The 8,382-nt window shown below is 32.0% G+C and overlaps 1 protein-coding gene across 16 annotated transcripts in view; it reads left to right on the forward strand.

Moving 5' to 3' along the window:
- LOC136833710 (sodium/hydrogen exchanger 9B2-like) overlaps nucleotides 1-2,175 on the forward strand; it is a 317,786-nt gene extending 315,611 nt beyond the window's left edge. For all 16 annotated transcript variants that reach the window (XM_067095905.1, XM_067095912.1, XM_067095900.1 and 13 more), the window contains one exon: nucleotides 1-2,175. This exon is cut by the window's left edge and continues 376 nt beyond it. The gene's annotated coding sequence lies outside the window, so the exon portion shown is untranslated.
- The last annotated feature ends 6,207 nt before the right edge of the window (nucleotides 2,176-8,382 follow it).

The following is an 8,382-nucleotide window of genomic DNA, read 5'->3' on the forward strand; positions in this document are numbered from 1 at the left end:
CAGAAAGTGAAACCAGCTGATATAACTACATTAAACAGTCATGGTTCTCCACATCTGTAGAATCCCCACTTTTATTTTATGATTATTCACACATTGAGGCAGACGCAGAATAACGTGGTGAAGGTTAAATATTTGCTTTCAGATATTTCAGGATTTTTGTCTCTTAATAAATTTGATATTTTCTTCCATGGTGGAATTTAAGCACCCTTTCCAGTCTTTTATATATTGACACGTGAAATATTAGTGCCTCAACTTGAGATCAGATTTTTTAAATTTAAGCTAAAATGCAAGTTTGGTATTAATTTCCCGATAATTTTCATTATTTTTATTTTATTGGTATTCCATTATGTTTTCTTGAAATATTAATTTTTTTTTATTTATATTGGACACCAGGCCATAAACATACTGTATCTGATGTTGGCTGGAGCAATTCAAGAAGGGAATTATAAAGCATAATTTCTCTTTTAATGATCATTGAGTTGTTTTTCTGGCCTTTTTACACTATTTGTAAATCATCTGACTAAATGCAAAAAATATCTTGCTGATAGAATTTAAATGCATGTATGATATTTTTATTCAGTGTCAAATTTCTTTAAGGTCTTTGACATCCATTCAGGAACCAGTTTTTTTACGTTAAAAACCATACTCATATCCATTTCCAAATGTCTGAGAGTTATTCGGTCATTTTCTTAAATTCACCTTAGTAAAGATGTTATCAAATGGGAAAAATAATTTTAGCTGAATATAGAAAGCTTTTGAGGGTGAAGGTTACTGAAAACTTCAGTTCATAGAGTATTGATATGTCTTCTAGTCAAATAAGTAAATAGCCAATTTGTGTTCAGAGATAGGAGAAGAAATTTAAGATGGTATTTTCATGTGATGAAAATAGAGAGAAGCAGTTTATTAGGAAAGGGTTAGATATTTGTGTGGCAGGATGCTATGGAAAGGCCCAGACTATCACAGAGAAAGGGCGATCTGGACCAGGTGGGAATTGAGGCAGAAAGTGCACAAGGTTCACAAGGTTGGAAAGAAAAACAGAGAAAATATCACAACCTAACCTCCGAAGGGAAAGCATGATCTAAAACGCTGATGACTTGGAATTAGTTCGCTGTGTAATTTTCAGTAGCTGCATTGATATGTCAGAAATTTTATTATTCAAGTAGATTGGGAAATAGAGTATTTTTCTTTTTTTACAGCTTTTAACAGATTGAATTTACAGTAATATGTTGGATATTACATCAGTATGAAAAAACTGGTTTTCACTAAAGCAGTATTCCTGCAATTTCTACTGTTGATTAATAGGATTACCAGGGCCTGACTTTGGCATACAGTTATTATCAGTATATTGATACATCAAGAATCAAGATACCGTACTGCATATATCATTAAATATTGCATGCAGTGCAGCCTGACTCTAGCCCCTTTGTTTACTGGTTTTATTTGTATATTTTGTCATTTGAAATAACTTGAACAAAAGTTAAAGTATCAATTATCTCTATACTCGTATTGTTGGGACATCATTCCAGTTTCTGTCAGAAAAGTAAATCATTTACCAGGGCTATTCACTTGTTTGCCTTAGTCATATGTAATTTTTTCTCTTTGTATCCATTTTAAAGGGAGTAGTGGCATATATGTAAATATGTTTGACTGGGACTGTGCAGTTACAGAATTGATAAAATACTCTTTTTGCACTCAAGAAGCCATTGTTTTATATACAGTAGTGTAGTTCTAATGTTGAGGCTCTGAGGAAATGTTACTTGAATGATGATTTACGTGACCTGGTATTCAGTGGAAAATAGCCAGAATTTCAGCCTGAGTAATGGGGTTGTATGATAAGAATACAAAAGCTTCTTAGCAACAGGTTTAAAGTGTGGCATTGAGTATTATGAAAAAATTAAGAATGTGATGCATATGCTCATTAGCCAAACAGATCACAACATGTTTTTGATAGCAAATATGCAGAGGAATGTGGAGGCTTTGAGGATATTATAACTAAATATTATTCTTCAAAAGTACACTTAATATTTGTAGGAAAGTTACTAACACATTAGCACAAAGTGAAATTAGAAACTCCAATAACACAAGTCAATTGTCATTATTATTATATTATTCAGAAGATAAACCCTGTCCATATGGAACAAGCCCACAGGGACCATTGACTTGAAATTCAAGCTTCTAAAGAATACGATGTTCTTTCAAAAGAAGTAACAGAAGGTAAAAATGGGAAATACAGAAAAAGGTGATCAGTAATTAGAAAAAAAAGATAAATTAATGAATTAATTGCTGCAAAACTAGTAGAGCAGTATGACAGCGCTGGTTGGAAAATATATTGAAGTCTTAAAATGCTTGAGGACACAAAGACTGAGAACTTACATTGCAAAGGAACTAAGAACTTTGAGGTTATATTAGATAGCATAACATACGTGGGTATCACCCATACTCTTCTAAATCCAGATGTACCACACTTTTCTGGACTGACAAGATTATTTGTTTGAGTGTGGTATAGTTGTCAGGAAGAGTTTCACTTTATATCTGAAAGAAGGGAAATTCTCTTTTGAGAGCTGACAGGTTACCACACCCAGAAAAAAGGATGAGAAAAACCAAGTTAAGAGCATGCTGTATTCTGTACTAAACTGGTATACGTGAATTGTAATTTAATTCTTACTTATTATGCCAGATTACCTGGAAGTGAGCGTGGTTAGTTAGTTATAAATGATTTGTTTAACCAGACCTCTGAACTCTTTAGGGTTCTTCTCAGGCTGGGAATAAGTATTGGTGTTTATCTTTAGAGGCAGGGGTTATTACCACAAGTTAAACAGTACAGAGCCAGCAGTGGAATTGAATTACTGTAGCTAATAACTCATTAGTAATACAGATCATCAAAAAAATGTATGTTATTTCATCTTGAGATACAGTAGTACTATACAGAATTGTCATCATTCAGTGTACAGCAAAAACATGTACTGTACTGTAATTGTGTTTGATCCTGCCTGAATCAGTGCATTTAATTACCCTAATGGGAATATTTGTAAAGTATTTTACAAGTGTGATAATTTAGAGTACAGTAGTTTCATACTACAGTATAGGTGACATATTACATTTTTGTTATTCTGTTATCCCAGGAGATAAGAATGAGAACCATGGTCATAATGTAAATTTAGAGCTACAAGTTGAGATTCTATAGTGTGGAGAATCAAGAACATAAATGACATAAAATTTCATCATGCAGTTTTGTCTTCAGATGGATTATTATTCAGTGATTTGGGTGTTTGCGTGTTTGGAGAGATGTTTGACTTAAAACACATGTTTGTGCCAAACTGTATCCCTATAGTTTTATGTAGTTGTCATGAGAATTGTACTTAAGTTTTTCATGTGTTATGTATGACAACTGAATGGGAACAATAAGGCCTAAGGGTACTGAGTATCTGCAAGACACCGTGTTATTAAAACGAGTACCATACTTACTAAAGTACTTTTCAAACAAAAGCTGTGTTCTTACCTAATTTTAAGTTATATTTTTATTTTGAATAGATGTTGGTTACTTATTTTTTACGTAAAATGCGGTTTTACAACTATTTTATCAGATGGCAGCATTTTTGAAATGAAATCAACAGAAATTCAAGATGAAGATTTAGTAAAAAGTTTTCAGTAGTATTGAGAATATTATTAACCAGGTGTTTTGAAAGGAAGAGTCAGTGTATGATATCATGTTGAAATTAAAGCAGTGGATTTTGTAGTTGACAAAGTTAGTGCCAACTTTGGCTTGTGTAACATATCCTGTGTGTGACATTGTCCATCTTCCCAGCAATTTAAACTTCAGTGTCAAGGAACTTAAGACAACCATGTTATGAGATGGATCTTAAGCTACAAGAGATATCTGTCACTGCCAAAAACTTATTCACTCATGAAAATGAGTCAAGGTTGAATGGAATTTTACCAAACACTATTTAGGTCCGTGCCATAGAATTACAGTAAGTCCAATATGCTTGATCTTAGATAGCACTGTTACATTTATCAGAACCATTAGGACAGAGGTAGGTATTGTTGACTGACTAGTTTATAATAAACACTGTAAATATTGTTTAGAGGTTTTTACGCTTAAATCACAAAAACTTATATTACCTAAACATTTTTCTTTAATTCCACTGCACTGATAGTTTGTAAAATTGTTGATTATGTAAAGTAATGGTGTGGCATAATTATAAAGAGAAATATATGTAGATATTTATTAACTGTTGTGACAATTTTAAAAGGATTGTGTAATTTTATAGATTCAGCCCAATTCATCAATGTTTATATACTGAAAAATCAAAAGGGAACTATCGTCAAATCACATTGAATTTCATGGTTTTTGTTATATTTTTTTTTTGTGTTGATCAGCTCTCATGATAATATATACTAACACATAACTCACTGAATTTTAGTACATAATCAAATTTATTTAATTTTGTATAGCAAAAAGTGTCTATTTTTGTTACTAATTGAAATTTTCATAGTTATATGCACTGCAGTATGCAATTTTTATTTTGTTTTATGCTGTATATACAGATACTCTATATTATATGCCATAATTTATCAATTTATTCACTTTTCAATGATAGGAAAATATCATAATTGCTTTTTATATTATTCCCTTCATCTTTATATTCATGCTTCCCTTTCCTTTATATTCATGTAACAAACACCTTGAGTCTTGATTCATTATACTGTATTTATCATTCACTAGGACACGAGATGTGTTTAAGGTCTTCATGTATAAAGAACAATAATATGTTCCCTAGACAGAGGCATTTCTATTTTTTACATAAAAAGTAGTTTTAGGGATGTAAAGCTGAGCAGTAGTGTTGTGACACGAGTCACATCTTTTTCTCTTAGAGTGTTGAAGATTATAACACCTTTATGTACAGAACTGTCCTCATACTGTAACTTGCAACCATTCAACCCTCATCATTTACCATTTCAGTATTTTTTTCACACTTGAAGTTCCAAGGATTCTTTTTTTTTAGCAGTTCATTTTGATTACGAAGTTTGCATACTTCTTTCACAGCTTATTTTTTCATGGAATTTTATTCAATTTTCAATAACACTATTGTGGTGAAAGCATAACACCTCATGAGGAATACATTAAATATTTATTTTTTTATTCTAATCCAGTTTTTCATTGCTTTGTATATTTCATCAGTGACTAAGTAAAATGCTGCATCATCGTTATTGTATTTAATGGCATAAGAGATGAAAAATGCATTAAGTTGAGCAGGAAATAGAAAAAAGAATGGCAAATTATTTAGCCTAGTTTTATAGCGTACTTACTGCAAATTATAAGCACACTTTTGAAATAGTTAAGTAATTGCCTGTTTTTAGAGATGCTCATATTTTAGAAATTGAAGAATAAGCAGTTATTAAGCATGTAAATTTTAAAAATATTTTAACTATTGTTTGAATTACCAAATAACAGAAATTTTAGAACTACATTAGAATCTCATAGTAGTAAACCCCTCATGAATTCTGTAGTTTGTCATCAGGAAAAGTTTTTTGATAAATTGATAAGGAAGAGATGGTCAGCATATGTGTGAGGCAAGCTAAGATGGGATGCTATGTGAGTAAGGAAAATAAGAAGGGCCAAGTATTGGACTGTATTCTTTCCATATGTATTTTTCCATATGTCCTTCATGATAGTTCTTTGTCTTAAGCATCCTTTGTGATTGGTATTTTCCTTATGCTTCTATTACCATGTACTAACAATAAAATTAAGTATTTGCTTGTATATTTCTCTACAGAACAGATCAGCTATCTAGTGCTAATTTTGTTAAGCCTATAATGTGAGCCTTGTACTATAATCTTATAGATTGTTTTTTTACAGAAAAATACTGTTGTTTTACATATTTATGACTGGTTTACTTGCTTTGTACTTTTAAGGGGAGAGGAGGACCAGTTTACTAACATGGATATTTTCCATGTGACGTAGCTTTTCCAATTTAATAAGAGTAGCTTCTACTAAAAATTTAATTGTTCTCATGTGTAGATTATCCAGTTTACACATAAAATTTATGCTTTTTACTCTCATTTTCTTTACTAGAGCTTAACAACTTTACCATAAAGGGTGCCCTGATATCTTGCTGTGCTGTCATTTTTTCTTTAAGCCCAATAACAACAGGTGTATTAATATTGTTGAAGGTTTGAGATGTTGTATGTTACAAATGGTGTATATTTATATTAGCTTAGTATCCATTGAGGTCAAATGTACAGCTGAATAAATTAGCTCAGTGGCCTGGTTAAATTACTTAATAATAATTATATATAGTTGTGCATATGACTGATAAATGTGGAGAGTTTTGATGAATGAAAAGAAAGCATGTGTATCACCAAATACAGGTAACCAAACTTTTTTACCTTGACATATTTAACTAGTAATTTTATGTTGATTTTGAATGCAGTTATGTGCTGTTTAAAATGTGTGAATTGTTCCCTGCAGCATTATGCAGATAACATTGGTAAGCATCTAATGAAGTTGAGTGAAGAGATGGTCTATCATTAGTATTTTTAATTTTGCACTATATAACCTGAATGTTTTTATGTGTGTGTGCTACAGAGCTGTGTATTTTTTTTCATATGGGAAGGATTGTTCAGACTCTAGTTGATTAACATTCTTAGGCTGTGTCTTATTTTAACACAAACCAACTTCATCTGACCTGCAAACAAAAAAAACTAGTATAACACCTGCTAGGACTAATTTTTACACCATTCCATTAACAGGAAAATACATTAAGAGCATTTACATATTGCAATGAATCATTATATTTTGCATTAAAGCTCATTAAATTAGTGCCAAAAAATGCCAAAAACAATATTTTAAGGAAAATCCTTTAACACTAACCTGTTACTTCCTTTGGTTGAAGACAATAGTTTCTTTTAGTGGATACGGAACCAAATTCGGGGCTACTGGGCAAAAGGTACTTCACAAGCTTTCAGTTCATCACCTAAATAACCTACAAGATGACCTAACAAAGTCACAGCTCAGCAAACTGTTCAAGGATACAAGCATAAAACTTACACACAGTATATATGCTGAGATATGTACAAACATATTCACACACTACTGTATAGTCAAACCAATATGGCTGTCATTAACTGCGTTGCCAGACTTCTTGCTGACTTATCATCTGACTACAGTTAATCTACATGCCTCACTTTGGGGTTATTTAATCTGGTCATAAAATCCTACATATCCCTTCCAAGGGCTTTCCAGAAGAATGAGCTGTTCCGGGACAAGGCTGACTTAATTTACAATCTTTGAGGAACCAATAACAGTATTTTTTTTTTTTTTTTGCATTGTATCATTATATAATTCATGAAGATGATTAGAAACTAAATCATCCTTATCTACCACATTATCAAAACAGTTTAATGAATTATTTCAGATCTTTATTTATTGCAGCTTTTTTTTTTTTTTACTATAAATCACCCATTACTCTTCATCAAATCTCTGTTCTTTCGCGTATTTTTCATCTTTAATGCTAGAAACACAGAACAATAGTGACAAGGTGTTTACCCTTTTTGACCTGGCAACATTTCTGCCACATCTGCATACCATCCCAACTTAAGTAGGTCTAGGGTTTATGAATCAAATCTGGGAAAAGCAGTAATGTCGAAAATGTACTACATGTTTGTGTCATTTTGGTTTGACTATAACATGGAAGTAAAATGCACTGGGATAACAGTTGGTGCACAAAATTTTAAATGAAACACTGGCAGTTCCAGGATTTTTACAATTTAATATTCACTTATTACATTTAATGCATTACTATACACTGTTCAGTCTGTACAGTGACTCTTGGCTATATGACTTTGTTTTCCAAATGACCAATTGTAATGGGAAATTTCATAAATATGTCTTAAGGTTATCATCTTGAAACTAGGGAATACACTCCAAGAAATTGTCACCCATCCCACCAAGAACACAGAAATAGAAACAAAAAAGATTAAAATGAAAATAATGGTGGTGGCTGAAAGTATGTCAGCAGTGGTTTATTTTAACAATTACCTGTTCCTAACATTACTGCAAATATAAAGAATAAAGTAAAGAAATGAATAAAAACATCTCCAGTAAAAAAAAATAATGAAAGTAAGGTTGTGACCAGTCCTTCCATTTTGCCCCTGTACTCAACATGTTAGAAGCAGAGGAGAGGAGGAAGCCATTCCCCATCCCTACAATTATCTTGCTTATTATGTCTATAGTACTTTGCCATGCCTAGCAACAATACTGTCAGGCAAGTGAGAATGAATTTGAATAATATGTTGGCCTCACAAACATTTTGTTTAGAAATCTTGTAATGAAGCTCCTTTTGTACCTCTTGGGCCTTCACTTGGCCCAGTAAGCTCCTT

Source organism: Macrobrachium rosenbergii, chromosome 52 (genome assembly GCF_040412425.1).
Source record: "Macrobrachium rosenbergii isolate ZJJX-2024 chromosome 52, ASM4041242v1, whole genome shotgun sequence".
In the NCBI taxonomy this organism is placed as follows: domain Eukaryota; kingdom Metazoa; phylum Arthropoda; class Malacostraca; order Decapoda; family Palaemonidae; genus Macrobrachium; species Macrobrachium rosenbergii.